Consider the following 20417-nt stretch of genomic DNA (forward strand, 5'->3'; position numbering starts at 1 on the left):
GACGTTAAACTCTAGAGTCGGACCGGCGACTATAAACCCCCCGGCTTGAAGACCGTCGAGCGGCGACGTTAAACTCTAGAGTCGGACCGACGACTATAAACCCTCCGGCTTGAAGACCGTCGAGCGACGACGTTAAACTCTATAGTCGGACCGGCGACTATAAACCCTCCGGCTTGAAGACCGTCGAGCGGCGACGTTAAACTCTAGAGTCGGACCGACGACTATAAACCCCCCGGCTTGAAGACCGTCGAGCGGCGACGTTAAATTCTAGAGTCGGACTGGCGACTATAAACCTCCCAGATGAGGCAGCGTCGCGTCGAAGCACTTCAGCGAGACATTGACATAGAATCCATGAAAAAGGGTGAGTCGTTTGACCGATCGGCGCGGTAAAGGAAAACACTAAGCGAAAAGCTCATAAAAATCCCTAGTGGAAGGTCGTTTGACCGATCGACGTAGTAAAGGAAAACACTAAAGAAAAGCTCATAGAAATCCCTAGTGGAAGGTCGTGTGACAGGTCGGCGCTGTAAATAAAAACACCCCAGCTACAAACTCATAGAAGCCCCAGGCATAGTGGAAGGTCGTTTAACCGATCGACGAAGTTAAGAAAACCCCTGCGGGAAAAAGGTCTAGCGACCGGTCGGCATAGTCAAAAGGAACACTTGAAAGGAAAGGCTAACGCAGCAAGAGTGGGCATTCATTTAAAATTAGCATTTAAAAGTTACAGACGCCACAGGAAAATTAAAGTCTAGCCTAGCCGGTCGGAAGAATTACAGAAGATACTTCATTCGAGGTAGTCAAAAATATGCTTTGGGATGGTAGTAAGAAGCGCCGCATGCTCCGTCGCAGGGACGACCACGGACTGAGGGAGCTGACCCTTGGTCTTCAGATAATCCGCCGTGGCGGTGATGGCCAACTCGAAGGCGATGACCAGCCGGTCGCACACCTTCTCCACAAACTCCACCGCGCGGATGTAGTTATGCCTCAAGGCGGCGATGCGGCCCGGCTCCGCCTCTTGGTACTCTTTGAAGGCGGCGCGAGAAGCATCGAGAGCCTCCTGCAAGTCCTTCAAATCGTCCTTGAGTTTGGTCACCTCCTCCGAGCGGCCTTTCTGCTCCCCTTCTAGTAGATCGGCCAGCTCCTTCACACGCTGCTCCAGAGCTCGGGCTTCCACATTCTTCTTTTCCAGATCAGCGATGGCGGTGTTCTTCCGAGTGGTGGCCAGCTCAATCTTGCGGTCATAGGACTTGAACTTTTTGTCTAGCTGGTCCAACATGTAAGCCTGGTCGGCCGTTTTCTTCCTCTCGGCCTCTAACAGATCCCTGGTTTTGTCGAGCTCCTTCTGCAGCTCAGCATAAGAAGAGCCTCGAGAAGAAGACGGGCCGCCCTGACTCTTCAGCCTCTTCAGCTCGTCCTCCACCATTGCCAAGCGGTTGGAGACAACAATCTCTTCCACCCATCGCTGATGAACACAGAAAGGTTAAAAGGCCGATCGGGAAAACTACATAAAGAAATAAACCTTACCCCTGTGGACTGCTGCATGTGGCTGTCAGCCAGCTTGTCGAGCGGTATCATGGCCACACGGGCCCGAGCGTCCGCCCACATCTCAGCAAGAGGCCCTTTTATAGTGATCATATGCTCGGGGGCCGTAGGCCGATCGGACTCGACCATGAACACCTCAGTAGGGAGGTGCAAGGTAGCCCTAATAGTGCGGCGCTGGCCCGGAGTCGTCTGAGTGAACGCCAAAGGATCAGAGGTCGGGCTGGACAACGTGGACAAAATGCTCGAGCGGAGGACTCGGCGTGGTGCAGGAGGAAGGGAGGCAACCGGAACCGCTTCGATGGGGGCCGCAGGCGCCTCCAATTGAGAGGGAGTCCGGTCGGAGGAGAGAGCCTCAACCGATGGTGCTTTACCGCGTTGAGAGGCAGTGCCCGTCCGCTCGGATGCTTGCACTGCGGAGGCTGCTGAACGGAGGGGCTTCTCAACTCGTCGTCTTTTCCTGTCGAGCGGGAGTTCGTCTTCCGGATCGGAGCTTTCCTCCCGAACGGCTGGTTCTTTGCTAGAAGTTGCACCGCTAGTGGCATCCATAGGTGAAGCCTGAGTGGCCGACTCGCCTGCCTGCGCTTCACTCTTGTTCTCGTGCGAGCCGATCGGAGCAATGCCCAATTCCTCCATTTCCTTGGCCGCTGCCGCTTCGAGCGTGACCGCTTTCTTCTTCAAAATTCCGAACAGCACGGACTCCATTACGATATTCATTGCAAAGAAAAGAGAAGGAAATCAGTTAGAACTCAAGGTAAATGTACAAGTGAAGTTCTTACTAAAGCTGCTCGGAAGGGGGGTCCGGCTCGGACTCAAGCCAAATATGTACATCACTCCTTCAGGTAGGAGCTTGTTGATGTCGAGCTTCAGACCGGCTAGCAGATTCGCTGCATGAAGATAGTCCGGTCGGCTCTTAAATTTCTTCAGCTCGGGAGAGACGGGCGGCCCGACTTGCCATTTCGTACGAAAGGGGAGCCACCCGGGAACACGAAGGTAGAAAAAGCTCTTTCCAATGTTTGTTGGAAGAGGGAAGTTTGTCAAAAAAGACTAAGCCAAGCCGAGCTTGAGACAGATAAGTGCTCGGCTCGGACTGCTTGGGGTAATAAAAATAGTAGAAGACCTCCGGGCGGAGGGGAATGTTGTGTATCTTAAATAAGACCACAACTCCGCACAGGAGACGAAAAGTGTTGGGAACCAATTGGGTGAGCGGAATGCCAAAAAAGTTGCAAACTTCAACAATGAAGGGGTGGAGGGGAAACCACAGACCGGCTACGAATTGGTCGCGGAAAAGACAAAAGGCGTCGCTCGTGGTTTGTGCGGCCGAGCGGAAGGTGAAGGTAAAATTAGTTCAAAATCGGAAGGGATATCAAAAGCGTTAAACAGGCTCTCGGCATCGCGCCGATCGAACCGCGACTCCATGGTGGTATACCACGGGCCGAGAGCCGGGTTAGCAGGCCGAGAAGAACTTGCCATCGCTAGAGCGATGGAGGAAGCAGAAATCGAAAGGGAGAGCAAATGAGCAAGCGAGAGGAGGAGCAAAGCAGTAACCAAAAGACGAAACGCAGCCCAGAGCGCGAAGAACACACAGGAATCAAAGGAAGAAAGGCGGAAGAACCTTACAAGGAAGCGGAAGATCGAAGGAAGGAGGCGGGAAATCGTCGGAGCATGGGGACTCGGAATCGCCGGAACTTTGAAGCACCAACCAAGGTTGCGGGACACGCGAAGGCAAGAGTGCGGCGGAGGAAGAAGGTGAAGGCTTTATAAGGTCGGGCCCGATCGGCCTCGACCGTCGGATGCAGGTCACAGGAATCGAGGCCCTCATCGGGCCGTTCATTTCAAACCATCGATGTCCCATCGGATACATCGCCGAGTCGTACGATGACGCCAGCGGAGGCGCCACGTGGCACCATGTCATAGGGGCGCATTTAATGAGCGCCATTACGGCGCACAACGTGCGTGCTCGGTCTTAATGGAGAGGATTTGCACGAATTCTGAGGAGATCCGAAGGGCGTCAGCGTTGACCACTGACACGGTTGCAAAGCCAACAGCAGTAAGAAGTCGAACAGCCGTGAGGAGGAATATTCCAGAAAGTGAGAAAGCAGTGTCACTCCGGCCGACCGACAGTCCAGTCAGTCGGACTTAGCGCCTCCTTCGACTAGACTTGAGGGGGAGGCATGTGATCCGGTGGTAAGGACATGAGACCCTCGTTGGCGGAAGGTCAACGACACGTGGAGGTCAAAAGTCAAGAGATTCAACCCAGAGACCCGACCGACCGGACTGAGAGGGTCGACCGGTCATCTGACCGACCGGAATGAGATAGCCGACCAAAGACAACCCGACTAGGGGTCGGGTTTTCGAGGCTCAAGGTAAAAATGTTTCAGGACCGAGCGGGCTGTCCGTTCGGCCGAGGCACAAGGCAACGAAGACAGGCAGGAGCAATCTCATCCGAGCATACGACCGAGGCAGAAGTGATATGTCCGCCAAGCGGCCGAACCGCTCGGCCCTGGAACAGACAGGAAGCGCAAGAGGACAAAGGAGACAGGGAATAACATCATCCTCGAGACGTCTGCCGTCGACAGGCAGCAGAGTTGGCGGCCGAGCCGTACATAGGATCATACGGTGGAAGCTTCCATCGTCACATCCGGGATATGCTCGGACGATTGCGGAATGGCGCCAGAGGTACTTTTTTGACAGGGGCTCGTTAAGGTATGTTTGGGGAAGCGTGCACGCATAGAGAAGCGTGCCCGCGCCTCCCCGGGGTCCTATATAAGGACCCCCAGACGTCGAGGTATGCACAAATCTTCACTGTAGCCACAGTTACGCTACCTCTCTTATTTCTCGTTGCCTGACTTGAGCGTCGGAGGGCCGCCGCCGGGAAACCCCTCCCGGCTCGGCTTCTTTGCAAGTTCGCCGGAGATCCACACCACCAGCCGGAGACAGCGGAGCGTGTCACGTCCCCAGCGTCCGTCGACTCAGCGCTCGGACAGGATCAAAGCTAATACAGAAATGAATTCATATCTGTATCAATCTGAAACTGAACAGATCTTACCTTATTCCAATATACAGTAGCTTGGAGAAGACATCCGGATGTAGCCATGAGGAAGATAACACTCTCCACTTCAGATCTGATGAAGAGGACTCAACATAGTCGGAGATGAGCATGGCTACAGATGTGGATCGATTGGTAGAAGAGATGGGAAATCAATAGAGAGGATCAAGGCTCGGCGTCGTTGATCACTGGGATGAGCATGACCACAACAAAGAAAGGTGACGACAAGTTTCACCTGGCCAGTGGCTGCGACGACACGACGTTACCCAAAGCTAGGGCATAACTTTGGATCGAGTGAAGGGACTGGCCCCTCCCCCATCGTGGCTATGATTAGTGCTGGTAGCCATAGAGATTAGTGGCGGCACAGAGAGGATCGACAAATCAGGGCAGCATCCGATAACACCAGGCACCAGCGTCTCGCGGTCGGAGCTCACGACGGTCAACGTCGACCGTGGTGGTTGGCGGCGAACGAGGGCGAGTGGCGAACGAGGGCGAGCGGCGAATCTCTTGAGGGAGGGTCATCGGGAAGAATGAAGAGGAGAAAGGATCGGGTGAGGATGAAAAGAGGAGTTAGGTTTTGATTTAAATACTTAGGTTATATTTAATTAAACTCTAAGTTAATTCCTCAATAACTCCCTCTTAATGGTTATACCAAATAGACTTTCTCTAGGCCGAATAGATCTATCCCCTTAAATCATCTTATACGGCCTCCATTAAAATCCAAAAAAAATTTTAATTTTTTTTGAAAAATCCAATAAGATTATTTATCGAATAACACTTATTATTGAATTTGTTGTATCTTACAGATATCTTGTTAACTAAGTTAACATGTTGATTATGCATTTGATGTTGAGTTACACATGATTGGAATGTGTTATAGGAGTCACCTGGTTGATTGCCCATTTACTTATTGTATGTTTACACATGTCAGGTGTTTGCTATTGGAGGAACTATGTCGATTGTATCTATGTTGTATGTACACGTGTCTGATATGTATTATTGGAGGAATCATGTCGATAATGCCTATGTTGATGATCTTATGTGTCCAGTGTAATATTGGAGGCATTGTGTTGATTATACTTACATTGTAAGATGCGTACGTATATGGTGTGTACATGTCTGGTGTTGCTACTTATTATATTTGTTGTTTAGTAGGCACCAGTTGGATCTACACATACCTATAGATATAGATATTAGATGGATTATTGTATTGGATGTATTTATGATGGATTGAGGTGTTACATTGATGATAGCTATTTATGTATCATGATTATTTATATCATACCCATTATTGCACTGTATGCTAACAACCAAAGTCTCCCTTGTGGTGTGAGAGAGTTGTCAGTCATATTTATAGCTGCCTATTCGACCACTGTGGGAGAGTGGTAGCTAGAGTAGAACTAGTTATGTCGTGCTCACTTAGCCGCTCAATGTTATACTCTGTCAGTCTCGACCACTCATGAGTAGTGATATCTGGAGGGTATAGTAGTGAGGGGGCTAGAGATATGAGTAGTCAGAGACCCTGATGCTATGTAGTTAGATAACTACTTAGCGAACTATCCGCCTTGACCGTTATATACCGTTAGTACCCCAAGATAGTTTTGATGTGATCAACCAAGTGAAGTTAGGTCCTGTTAATTTTTAACCCTGTGTCTAAGTGTGCAGGAACTTAGGAGCACAAAAAGTTGAGCAAAAGAAGTAGCTGTTGGAACCCCAAGGTTGTTTTGGTGTGATCAACAAATTAAGTTAGGTCCTGTGTATTTAACCTTGTGTTTAAGTGTGCAGGAGCTTAGGAACACAGGTAGTCAAGCGGAAGACGCAGCTAGCGAGAAGGACGGCACGCTGTGTGTCCGAGGGACAAGGCGCTACGGAAGAGTACACCGGCGGACGAGAAGGAAGCGCGCGGTGGTTCCGAGGGACGAAAGCTGGAGCGGAAGATTGCTCGGGGAGCAAGAGACGCAGCTAGCGAGAAAGTCGACGACCGAGGGACGAAGACTGCGGATGAGTTCGCTGGCGGACGAGAAGGAAACACGCGGCAATTCCGAGGGACGAGAAGCCGGAGGGAAGCACGCTCGAGAAGACCGGAAATTGGGTTCGGGTGAGCCCTTTTCCGGATGGCAGAGATCACCCAAGCGAGTGGATCCGGAGGAGAAGAACCGGACCGAGGAGGGACTGAACCAGAGAAGAGGTCCCGGAAAAAAAAGTCAACGCTGTTGACTTTGGGCTCCGGGGCGCCCGGAGCCATCCGGGCGCCCGGACCCTGATTTTGACCAGGATCGCGATTTACGCGATCTGAACGTTGGGGGATAAAGTTTTATCCCCCCAGGGCGCCCGGAACCCTTCCAGGCGCCCAGACCAAGGCTATAAATATAGCCTTGGTCCAGAAGCTTTTCATCAACTCAGTAATTAGCATTCCAAACACTTGTGCACTCACTGTTCTAGTTTAGCTTCTGTTTTTGTGCTTTCATCGGTGTAAGAGGCTTCTCCGCCCGAAGGAGTTTTTAGTGCGATCACTTTCCTTGGATTAACAACCTCCCCGGTTGTAACCAAGTCAAACACGGTGCCTTGTTTCTTTCTTGTATTTCTGCTTAGCTAATTTTATACAAGTGTTAGTTTAAGAGTTCGAGAAGGGTTGCTTTTGTTTTTTTTTACAGGGCTATTCAACCCCCCCCCCTTCTAGCCGGCCCAACGGTCCTACAAGTGGTCTCAGAGCCGAGGCGCTTCAGGAGGACTAACCGCCGAACGAAGCAACGCAATGGCCGGACCAAGCATCCACCCACCAAAATATGAAGGGGACTTCGCTACCTGGAAAAAACTGATGCAGTTATTTCTTACAACAGATATTGAATTATTTTTAACAATGAAATTTGGCTTTGAAGCTCCAGAGGACAAGGAAATAGATAAATGGACAAAAAAGGAGCAGGCCGACTTCGTGGCAAACGGCAAAGCAGAGTACCATCTGCTAAGCATTCTTCCGCCTCAAGAAGTCAACAGGATTGGTAAATACAACTCTGCAAAGGAACTTTGGGAGAAATTCCTCCAGCTGCACGAAGGAACGTCCGAAGCAAAGCTCGCCAGAAGAGATCTGCTTCGCAATCAGCTCACCAGCCTGCGACTTGGGGAAGACGAGTCAGTCGCGCATCTGCACTCGAAAATAAAAGAAATTATCATCGGACTTTCGAATCTCGGAGAAAAGGTAAGTAACCGAGATTCGCTCAGGTACGCTCTAAATTCCTTTCTTAGAAATACCAAATGAGCATCATTAGTAGATGCATTTTATATTTCTAAAGATTTAGAAAAGATTTCATTAGAAGAATTCTTTTCAACATTTGAAGTGCATGAGTCAAGATGTGCAGGAATGAAGGAGCCTAAAAACAACGTCGCCCTCAAAGCCTCAAGAGACGAACCAGAATCGGAATCCTCTCTCGACGACGAGGAAATGATAATGATGGTAAGAAAATTCAAGAAACTTTGTAAATCCAGATCTACTAACCATCCGCAGGGAAAGAAGAGAAGAACGATCCGCTGCTACCACTGCGATGAAGAAGGGCACGTCAAGGATAACTGCCCCAAGCTGAAGAACAAGGACAAGGAGAAGGGTAAGAAGCCTATCCAAAAGCGAAAGGTCCTAAAGGCGACGTGGGATGATACATCGTCCGAATCGGAAGTCGAAGCTTTCTCCGGACTCGCACTGATGGCGAGTCATCAAGACGACGACTGCGATTCAAGCTCTTCCGAAATGAGCATCGATGAAGGGGGAGACACGTCAGAAGAAAGCAGCAGCTCAGGGGGAGAAACGGACAACGAGATCGAAAAGGTAAGTCAGGTACGATCTCTTCCTCCCGATAAAATGTTTAAGTTCGTTAAATTTTTAACAAAAGATTGCTGCAAATTAGAAAGTGAAAATAAAAATTTAAAAGTAATTCTAGCTAAGTCTTGTCCCTTAGAAGAATTAGATAAATTAAAACTAGCAAATGAAAAATTGAAACTTGAAAATGATGATTTGAAAATGCAAGTAGATAACTTGAGAAACCATGCATGTTCATCTAAAACTAATGTTAGAAGATTTAATAATTTAAATTGGTACTTTAAATATCACCCTGGACAAATTAGAAACATTTCAAGAAAATATGTTTCTAAAAATGTAGGACCGTTAGATTCGATAGAGGGGGGAGGGGGGAGGGGGTGAATATCGATTCGAAAACTTAGAGTATAAACGCAGCGGAAAAGTAAAATAGACACAAATGTTTTTTACTTCGTTCGGAGCCTGTGACGACTCCTACTCGAAGGCCCGTACTCCGTGAGTACTTTCGTTGGGCAATTCACTAGCAGTTCGAAATAATGATTACAAAAAAAACAGTACAATGAATGCTAATGAAAATGAAAAACAAATACCGACAATAAAGACAAGAAAGGAGCGTAGTGTCGGAACTTTGTTAGCGTCGCAGAAGTGCAGAGCAGTGGAAGACTTTTCTTTTCGTTGTTGTTCTGAAGCTCTCCTCTGACCCTTCTTTTATATGAGGCTCGGGGCGCCCTGGATGCCTTCCGGGCACCCTGGTGAGACGTGGCAAGTCCAACCAGCGAGCTCCACGTGGCGACGCGCGATCAAGATGAAATTTCCCTCCCGGGCGCCCGGATCCCTTCCAGGCGCCCGGACCTCCGAGCGCCCGGATTCCTTCCAGGCGCCCATACCCTGTTTTCCCGCAGAATTCGTCCTGCAAGACAAACGTTAGTCCGGAGGCAAATTTACCCTGCAACACAAATTGTTAGCAAAAGCAAAGTGAGTATGAATTAGCAAAAATAGTATGACTTAGATTCCGTCTTTCCGAGATCGGAATCTAGTCACGATCTCGACTTAGATATCCGAAATGGATCTAAGCCGGATCGACGCCTAATGTTCCCTTCCCGGGAACGCGTTCTCGCAGTCACTCCCCTCCAGTGACTTACCTCACTTACCTGCCAGACGTCCGGTCAGCCCGTCGACCCGTCTGGACTTCTCGCCAGCTATCCGGTCAGCCCGTCGACCTAGCTGGACTTCGTGCCAGACATCCGGTCAGCCCGTCGACCTGTCTGGACTTCTCCTGCACACTCGATCAAAGTGTCAGACAACAACAAAACTAACTTAACCTATTTGTCATTCATCAAAACCTGGGTTAAATCGTTAGTGTTAACCGCACCAACAATCTCCCCCTTTTTGATGGAATGACAACCTGGTTAAGTTAGTGAAATCATATGCAAGAAACAACATGCATTTATGTGGTTTTAAAGTTAGTTTGTATTTTCAAATTGGTTTAGCTAACTTAACCACCTAACCCTCCCCCCTTTGGCATTCATCAAAAATAAGCAAGGGTAAACAATCATAGTGTAGAGTTACTGTAAAAAGTAATCAGATTTTGAAACATATCTAAGTTTGGTTCAATTTTTAACACCAAGTTAAAAAAATAGTTAAGTTGACTTGGGGGAGACAAGTTGAATTTTGAAAAGTATAAATTTAAAGTTAATCAAGTTTAACTTTTCAAGCGTGTAAAAATTTTCAAATCAGGTTTTTCAAATTTACTTTTCATGTTTAAGTAACATTTACTTTTCAAAAAGGTAAATTTTCAACTTCGATTTTTCAAAACAAAGAAAAAATTAAACAAGTAAGAATAATTTTTCAAGAAGTAAAATTTTTGCCAAAATAAATTTTTAAGGCTAATTTGATAAAAGCTAAGTTTGGAAAGTTGAATTTTCAAGCATATGTTACAAAAACTGAATAAGTTTGCAATATTCAACTTTTAAAATCAGGTTTAAAAAAATTAGGTGAGATTAAACTTAGTTAAATTTAACTTTTTGAAAACTGGTGTTTTAAAAATAAGTTAGTTTAAAAAATATTTTTTAAATATACAAAGTTAATTTCTCCCCCTGAACTTGATACTTAAATTTAACCAGCTGTCTAACCAATTAGGTACTAACTAACTATCAGAAGATAGTAACTTTCACTTGGTTAGTCAGATTAAGTTGATTATAACCAGTCAGTGTTTGACTTGACTGATGAACTTTAATCTGATTAATATCTGAGTTGTATTTAACGTCCAGACTTATGCTGATGCACTGAAATAAGCATCTTTAGTCCAGACAGTTGGCCTATGCATCTCACCCCTTTCTATGTTTGTCAAACACAAGCAAGGTAAGCCTAAGGTGTTAGTGAGATGCTCAAAAACTATTCCTATTGGTACATGCTTTCTAGGGATTCAAAACTAGTCTAAGGCCAAAGCTGTTTTTGAAAATCTAAAAATGAAAAGTTTTGAAAATAAACAAGTTTAACTTATAATTTGATAAAACCATTTTTGAAAGTATTTTTGAAAGATCCTAGTCTATCAAGATAAAACATAATCAATGTAAGTCTGAAATATCACTAGATAGATCCAAAATATTTTACAGGTAGTGTAGCTACAGAAGTGAGTCATAACTAGATCTACTGAGATGATGAAGGGGGTGGTCCAGACCCCAAGGATCGGAGAAGCGCCATCAGCTCAGTGTGTCGGGTATTCCCGGCAGCTCGTAACTCGGCTACCTCTCGCCGAATGTCCCGATGAAAATCAGAGTTCTCCTGCTGGAGACTCGCCATAGCTCTCTCTAGTCCAGTCATACGGTCGGCTAGAGTGCGGGGAGCGTGACGTGGTGCTCGAGCTCGGGGCGGTGGTGGAGCCGGTGCGGCTTCCTCTGGAAATAGTGCGAGCATGAACTCGTCCATCTGTGCGTCTGGATCGGGCTGGTGCTGTGCCCCCCTCCGCCAAGACATAGTCCCGTCATCTCTATCTATCTGGATACCGGCTAGGGAGAAGTTCCGAGCTGCTATAACATCGAACTCGGTCATATGGGCAATGTCTCCTCTAGTGACATCAATGTGCAACGAGGACATATAGGCTGTCAGAATGTGACCAAATGGCATATGGACTCGTTTATCAGTCACGAATCCAGCCGAGTAGATAATGGTGGAGAAGATATGTAGGCTGATGTCAATGTCTAACCTATGAATCAGGGCATAGAGTAAGAACGAATGGAATGGGCGCATCACAGCGATGTCCCGAGTAGTCAGTGGTAAAATGCAAAGGACTACAACCCTATAAAGAGCGTAGTCCTGGACCCGAAGTTCTACTGACCTAAACTGTGTCATAGTGGGATCTCTCTCTCCCCCAAAAAAATACGAATAAATCGTATCGAGAGTAATATGTGAGTAGGGATCTCCGAATGGTAGATCCCTCGGAGGATAGCACAAAAAAGAACAAGTAGATGGACGCAACTCTAAAAACTCTCGGATGACTGTAGGGGAAAATGTGATATCAGTGCCTGCTGCCCTAGTGGTATAGGTGAGATCGTCTACTTTCACTAGGTTATTGCAAAATTCGGCACACAGAGAAACAGAAAAAAAAATCCCAAGACCTGGTCTTGGATTAGCAGTGCTGAAAATAATAATATTTCACTATTTTTGAAATAAAATAATAAAATATTATTAAAATATTTGAAAAAATATTATTTCAAAAATTTTGAAAATGTAATATTTTTTAAATACTAAATAATGGTGAAAAGATGGCGATGTATTTTTCAAAAACCGTTTTGGAGGGAAAAAACGAAAGGCGTAAGGTTTTATTTAAAAGACAAACAATATCTATTTTTTAAAAAATGACCCCCCTTTGCTTGATTGGTGGTTGCACCAAATCAGAGCGGTACCTGCTCTGATACCACTTGTAGGACCGTTAGATTCGATAGAGGGGGGGTGAATATCGATTCGAAAACTTAGAGTATAAACGCAGCGGAAAAGTAAAATAGACACAAATGTTTTTTACTTCGTTCGGAGCCTGTGACGACTCCTACTCGAAGGCCCGTACTCCGTGAGTACTTTCGTTAGGCAATTCACTAGCAGTTCGAAATAATGATTACAAAAAAACAGTACAATGAATGCTAATGAAAATGAAAAGCAAATACCGACAATAAAGACAAGAAACGAGCGTAGTGTCGGAGCTTTGTTAGCGTCACAGAAGTGCAGAGCAGTGGAAGACTTTTCTTTTCGTTGTTGTTCTGAAGCTCTCCTCTGACCCTTCTTTTATATGAGGCTCGAGGCGCCCTGGATGCCTTCCGGGCGCCCTGGTGAGACGTGGCAAGTCCTGTTGGAGGATCTTGCGGCCGGCTAGAAGGGGGGTTTAGGGGTGTCAATTCGGGTGGGTCGGGTCGGGTTGGGTCGGGTTGAGTTTTTTTTTTTTTTTTTTTAACCCAACCCGAACCCGACCCGAACCCGAACCCGACCAACCCGATCAACCCGAACCCGACCCATATAACCCGAAAATCCGATTCAAAACGACTTTTTTGGGCTATTTTCCCTATAATTCTTCACTTTTATCTCAATATTCCATCATTATCATACAAACATGATATTAATATACATAAAAACATCTAAATTTTTAAAATAAAATTTGATTTAACTCTAAAAAAACCCACAAAACCCTATATTTAAGCCAACCCGAACCCGACCCGAACCCGAAAATGCCCAACCCGAACCCGATTTTTTTCGGGTCGACTCGGGTTGGGTCGTCGGGTCGGGTTCATTTTTGACACCCCTAGGGGGGTTGAATGGACGGTACCCTATTTCTGAAAAAATCAGCCTTTTCAGGCCAACTTCAGAAATGCACCAGTAATTCCCTAGACCTCCAAAAATTTTCAAATTTTGTGGAGAGGTCTATTGTACCAGTGTCTACTTGGGAAAAATACATTACAAAATGCATCTATCACCAATCCCAAGATTGACACAAAATCCAAAACTAGCTAAATGGTTCAATTGAACCTTGACCTAAAGTCCTAGTTTTAGCTTCCTCTTGATGTATTTGCCCATACCAACCCACAATGCATCCCTAGCATTTGTTTATATGGCATCTATACATCCAAAACCAATTATCATGCTATATGACCCCAAATGTCATATTTCTTGCATGAAACACAAACCATGTGTGCCAAATCCCTAGGTTTGAGACTCAAGTCCGTCTCTAAACCACTTGGCACACTCCATGGCTCCTCTAGACCCCCAAGTAGAACCCACCTGAGATCCATTGGCCATGGGTCCCAAATTGACTCTTGGAGCTCCCCCTAGAGCTCTTTGCCTTAGTCACCTCCCTAGGTGACTCATCTATTGTGACCAAACCACAATGATGTCCCTTAGAAGATCTCCTTATCTTCTTGACTTTGGACACATCATCCTTGCCATAATCATATGCAACCCTAGCATATTTCTTTTTATTGGCCTTGGATGACTCTCCCTTGCCCTTATCATGTGCCACCCTAGCACATGGTCTCCTTTTGACCTTGGAGGGACTAGATCGGTATCCCAAGCCCGATCTATCATTGTTGGGTTTTTGGCTACCCAACACCATACTTAATCCCTTAGATCCAATAGTGAATCTCTTAAGGAATTTCTCTAAACCATCAAGCTTTGCCTTCAAAGCTTGATTCTCCTTTTCTAGGTTCCTAAACCTAGAGTCAACATGTCCACCTTGGACATTCCTAGACCTACCCTTTCTAGGCATATGTCTCCCCTTCTTGGGATTAATGCCTTGGTTCTCCATTACCTTCTTCTCCTTAGGTAATGAGAATTTAACTTGCCTAGGTCTATCATGCATAGGCCTCTTAGAGTTATCTCTAATATTTATCCTATTCCTATCATGATATCTAAAACCAAAATTTTGCATGGGCATATAATAAGAATTATTCCTAGCATGCATGGAGGAATTTAAATTTGACTTCAAATTTAAATTAGGGTTTGCCTTACCCTTTACCTTTGGAGCTCCCCCTTGACATGAGCCTCCATTCTTCCTCTACTTCTTTTCCCACATCTTCAAATGCGCCAACTTCTTGAGCTCTTTCTTCTTTGGACATTTGGTGTGGTAGTGTCCCATGTCTCCACACGTGAAGCATCTAATGTGTTTCTTCTCCTTCTTCTTCCTACAACTCAAATTAGATTCAAAATGAATTGAATTGAGTTTAGGAGATACCTCTTTCTTACCCATAGGACATCTACTCTTGTAGTGTCCCTTTTCATTGCACCCGAAGCACACGATGTGATCTTTTGACTTTTCTTCGGTGGAGGTACTCACTAGGTTGACTTCCAAGACTTCTTCTTCACTTGTCTTGGATTCTTCCTCAACCTTTGAGGATGTCTCCTCATCCACACTAATGGATGGCATTTCTTCATCCTTCTCCTTCTCCTCCTCCTCGGAAGTTGAGTGCTCATCACCTTCCGGTTGCTCCTCCTCCTCTTCTTGAGCTACTAAGCCCATCTCCTTGGGCTCTATCTCATCATGTGTAGGCAAAAGTTCTTCTCCTAAAACTTTCTTTACCTTGCTCCACAACTCGTGGGTGTTCTTGTATTCACCTACACGATTTATCACATTAGAAGGCAAAATTTCAATCAATATTGATATTACCTTTGAATTTGCCTCCGATCGTGTGGTTTGCTCCTCGGTCCAATGTCGTGGTCGGAGCTTCTTCCCTTTCTTGTCTTTTGGGACTTCAAATGGCTCTTCCACCACCATCATTGTGTCCCAATCCGTCTCGAAGAAGTTCTTCATCTTCACCATCCAAAAGGTGATGTCCCATAAGCTTCCTCCTTCGAACTTTGGCGGTTCTATCAAGCCGGTCATCTTCTTAGCTTCCTCGGCGGTTAGTCCGACGGAGAGCGTCCTCGCTCTGATACCACTTATTGGAGGATCTTGCGGCCGGCTAGAAGGGGGGTTGAATGGACGGCGCCCCCAAATCTCGCTTCCTACGTATTCGTTAGTGCGCAAGCGGAAATACAAATACTAAAACAATGAATACGAAAGCTAAAGACAAAGAAAAGAACTAGCAAACCAATACACGTCAATGTAATGTGGTTCGGAGATGATGCTCCTACTCCACGGCTGTCCGTAAGGTGGACGATCCTGATCCTTCGGTGGATTAGCCCCCGGAAACTCCGGCTATCTCAAGTCGCTCTTTGTGGGTGGAGAAACCTCACCACAACACACCAAGACCTCTTGGATTCCACAAACACTTGAGAACTCTTGTGACTACTAATTAGGCTTTAACCAAGTCTAATTTCGTCAAGTTGGCCGGCCATCCCAAGCTCCTTCTTATAGAGCTTGGGGAAATCAGCCTTGATTTGCAGATTACCGATCATGGTCCATGCACGATCGTGCCAACCACTCCAGCGGCTATCTATCGATCGGTGGTCCCATGACGGTCGGTGATCCAACCATTCAGACGCAGAATGTACATGCTCACCACCGATCATTGGTCGATACCGATCGGGTCCAATCTGATCGGTGATACAACCCTAAACTTAGGGTTTCCCATCCCAGTACATTTCACTCGCACTCGGACCCTCACGACTCACTTGACTCTTCTTTGCAGCCTTGACCTCTTGCCTTCAAGCCTACTTCCTTTGGCTCTCGTCCCTCGGATGCATTCAAACCCGCGGCTTGTCTCCAATGCCATCCTTCGCGTATACCTCGAAGTCGCTTCCCTCGGCCCTTGTCCTTGCTGCCTTGTCCACGATCCCTCAGATGCATTCAAGCCCGCGGCTTGTCCTCAATGTCATCCTTCATCGGACCCGAAGCCGTCAACCTGAGTCACATGTGTCACCTGCAGTCCTGCACAACTCAAGTACACATATCAAATAACGAGGGTAAACCTAACTTAAAACCTTTGCCCAAACACCCAAAACACATGGTCCCACGGACCATTGGGATTGCTCCAACAAGTCCAACCAGCGAGCTCCACGTGGCGACACGCGATCAGGATGAAATTTCCCTCCCGGGCGCCCGGACCCTGTTTTCTCGCAGAATCCGTCCTGCAAGACAAACGTTAGTCCGGAGGCAAATTTATCCTGCAACACAGATTGTTAGCAAAAGCAAAGTGAGTATGAATTAGCAAAAATAGTATGACTTAGATTCCGTCTTTCCGAGACCGGAATCTAGTCACGATCTCGACTTAGATATCCGAAATGGATCTAAGCCGGATCGACGCCTAATGTTCCCTTCTCGGGAACACGTCCTCGCAGTCACTCCCCTCCAGTGACTTACCTCACTTACGCCGGGACGTCCGGACTGCTGACCGTCTGGACTTCTTCTAAGCGTCCGGCCGTCGACCGCTTGGACTTCTCGCCGACTATCCGGTCGACCCGTCGACCTAGCTGGACTTCTCGCCAGCGTCCGGTCAGGCCCGTCGACCGCTTGGACTTCTCGCCAGCTATCCGGAGTCATTGATCTAGCTGGACTTCGTGCCAGACATCCGGTCAGCCCGTCGACCTGTCTGGACTTCTCCTGCACACTCGATCAAAGTGTCAGACAACAACAAAACTAACTTAACCTATTTGTCATTCATCAAAACCTGGGTTAAATCGTTAGTGCTAACCGCACCAACAAAAAACCTTTTAGTTAATCCAGTAGGCTGGAACCTATATTGGGTTCCGAAGTCATGCTTAAATTAATTTTAAAATTAAAATTAGCGCTTTAAGTGAGAAAATTAAACAAAGAATTTCTTTATGAGGCTTTGTCTAAGGAAGTGGTTGTTGCTCCAATAACCAAAAAGGCCTAGTGCCTCGACACGACCTGGAAGCCAAAATATTGAAATAAATATTTAATTAACTTACTAATGAAGCATTAATACAAGAATTAATTAGTGCTTGAAAAAGGTTATTCAAAACATTTTATTTCAAATTAGAAATTTACTTACTTAGAAATTTTTGTGCTTAAGTCAATATTTTAAAAAAAAAATACTTAAAAATGTAAGTTAGGATTTTTTTTAAAATTAAAATTTTTTAGGATTTTTTTATACTTAGAAATATTCTCAAAAAATTATTTTTTTTTCTAAGTTAAGAACTTTTTTTTAAACTAGAAATCTCAGCTTAAATTATTTAGAAAAATTTTCTAAATCTCTTAAAAATTTAGAATTACTTTTCTAAGTCTTTAACCCTTAGATTGTTTTTCTTGGAACCCCATTTTTTTTGTGATCAAAAGGGGAGGGAAAGTATAAGTCTAGGGGGAGGTAGGTAGATAGATTTAATTTTATCTATCTTTTTGCACTTAAATTGCAATTTAAGTTAATTTACTTAATTCTATTTTATATCTATTTTAACCCTAGCTTAACTTGGGTTAATCACACCAAAAAGGGGGAGATTGTTGGAACCCCAAGGTTGTTTTGGTGTGATCAACAAGTTAAGTTAGGTCCTGTGTATTTAACCTTGTGTTTAAGTGTGCAGGAGCTTAGGAACACAGGTAGTCAAGCGGAAGACGCAGCTAGCGAGAAGGACTGTGTGTCCAGGGGCAGGCGCATGGAAGAGTACCCGGACGAGAAGGAAGCGCGGTGGTTCCGAGGAAAGCTAGCAAGAAGATTGCTTGGGAGAGAGCCGACTAGGGTCGGTGCACCAAGGGACGAGGCTGCGGATGAGTACGTTGGCGGACGAGAAGGAAACACGCGGCAATTCCGAGGGACGAGAAGCCAGAGTAGAAGACTGCTTGAAGGCCGGAAGTTGGGTTCAGGTGAGCCATTTTCCGGATGGCCGAGATCACCCAAGCGAGCGGATCGGAGGAGAAGAACCGGACCAATGCGAGTGGAACCGGAGCAGAAGACTCAACGCTGTTGACTTTGGGCTCCGGGGCGCCCGGAACAGTCCGGGGCGCCCGGAGCCATCCGGGGTGCCCGGAACCCTTCCGGGCGCCAGGACCCTAATTTTGACCAGGATCGCGATTTACGCGATCTGAACATTGGGGGATAAAGTTTTATTCCCCCAGGGTGCCCGGAACCCTTCCAGGCGCCCCGACCAAGGCTATAAATATAGCCTTGGTCTAGAAGCTTTTCATCAACTCAGTAATTAGCATTCCAAACACTTGTGCGCTCACTGTTCTAGTTTAGCTTCTGTTTTTGTGCTTTCACCGGTGTAAGAGGCTTCTCCGCCCGAAGGAGTTTTTAGTGCGATTACTTTCTTTGGATTAACAACTTCCCCGGTTGTAACCAAGTCAAACACGGTGCCTCGTTTCTTTCTTGTATTTCTGCTTAGCTAATTTTATACAAGTGTTAGTTTAAGAGTTCGAGAAGTGTTGCTTTTGTTTTTGATTTTACAAGGCTATTCAACCCCCCTTCTAGCCGGCCCAACGGTCCTACAGTAGCTAGCGAGAAGGACGGCACGGGAGAGAGTTGACAGGCTCGGTGTGTCCGAGGGACGAGGTGCTACAAAAGAGTATGCGGGTGAACAAGAAGGAGGTGTAGGATCGAAAAGCGCTAAAGGGGGGGTGAATAGTGTTCGTGGCTATTTCGTTTGTTTTAAGTAAATACGCAGCGGAAAAGTAAAGACTCGGAAGCAATGCCAACACTTGTGGTTACTTGATTCGGAGTCTGTGTCGACTCCTACTCCAAGACCCGCGATCGTTGATCACTTTCGGTGGATAATCACTATAAGCTTCGAAAAATTACAACTTTGAATTACAATATTAATGCACTAATTAAAATTATATTGACAAATAAGGAAGAAGAAATGAAGGCTTTCAGTTGTCAGAGTCGAGTTACGGTTTTGTCGGATCGTCCTTTGAGCAGCACACTGAAGAAGGATTGCAAGTTTTCATTGTTTCTTGGCATCTGCTCAGACCAGCCTTATATAGGCTGTTGAAGGCACCTTCAGCCTCCATAGAAGGTGCCTTCAGCCCACCAAATCCACAGTGTCAATAAGCTCCTGCGTCTTCACTTCTTGTCCACCCGAAGGCGCCTTCAATCTCCATGGAAGGCGCCTTCCATCCAGTTTCCAAGGCACCTTTAAGCCTCTTTGAAGGCACCTTCAGCCTTGCTTCCTGCGCAGCTACATCCAAGGCGCACGAGGCGCCTCCAACAGCTCGGAGGAGCCTTGGACACTGTTCATCCGAGAGTTCTCTTGTGTAACTTCATTCCTGCAAAGCATATTAGTCTACAAACAAAGCATACCCAGCAAAACCAATTTAGCATAATAATATAAGATAAATGAGTACTCGACAGTCATCAGACTGTCCGATTCTGACTTCGGATTTTCTTGAAAATCCTAGGTCAAACCGACGCTTACTGTTCCCTCCCCGAGGAATGCGTCCTCACCTACTCTTCTCAGGAGAGTTTACCTTTTGCCAGATCGGTCCTCCAGACCGACTAAACTTTCTGCTTAGGGTTACCACCCCCTAGGACTTAGGGTTACCACCCCCTAGGGTTTTCCACCTGCCTAGCCGCAACTAGGACTTCTGTCTAAGACAACTTAGGACTTTCCTGCAAGCTCAATAAATCTTGTTAGATAACAAGACAACTTAACTTTGGACCCTTTGACATAATCAAAATATAGGTTCGATTGTCGGATGTTTCCCGCACCAACAGGAGGCGTGCGGCGTTTTCGAGGGACGAGAAGCCGGAGTGGAAGAATGCACGAAGGTCGGAAGTTGGGTTCGGGTGAGCTCTATTCCAGATGGCCGAGATCACCCAAGCGAGTGGGACCAGAGCAAAAGACCCCAGACCAAAAAGTCAACTAGAAGTTGACTTTTTTGGTCTGAGCGCCCGGACCCGGAACCCTTCCAGTCGCCCGAAACCAAAAGTTATCTGTTCGTGACGTGGCGCGATCCATTGCGATGGGAATAAAGTTTTATCCTCTCTTAAGTGCCTAGAACCCTTCTAGGCACCGCGACCAGGGCTATAAATATAGCCTTGGTCCCAGAAGTTTAGACAGAACACTTGTAAATGATTTCTTTTGTCTAGCTTCATATTTTAAGTACTTCAACTACTGTAAGAGACTTCTTTGCCTGAAAGAGTGTTTAGTGTACTT

General features: G+C 46.2%; 1 long non-coding RNA gene across 10 annotated transcripts in view; it reads left to right on the plus strand.

The window, feature by feature from the left end:
* Nucleotides 1-20417, plus strand: part of LOC121984749 — a 42611-nt gene that overhangs the window by 6498 nt on the left and 15696 nt on the right. Inside the window, exon 5 of one of the 10 annotated variants that reach the window (XR_006112988.1) lies at nucleotides 5517-6238. The exons of the other annotated variants lie outside the window; for them this stretch is intronic. This is a non-coding gene — a long non-coding RNA (uncharacterized LOC121984749). Of the gene's footprint in view, nucleotides 1-5516; nucleotides 6239-20417 lie in introns of those variants that run through there. 10 annotated transcript variants of the gene reach the window in all.

This window comes from Zingiber officinale, chromosome 5B (genome assembly GCF_018446385.1).
Source record: "Zingiber officinale cultivar Zhangliang chromosome 5B, Zo_v1.1, whole genome shotgun sequence".
NCBI classification, from domain to species: domain Eukaryota; kingdom Viridiplantae; phylum Streptophyta; class Magnoliopsida; order Zingiberales; family Zingiberaceae; genus Zingiber; species Zingiber officinale.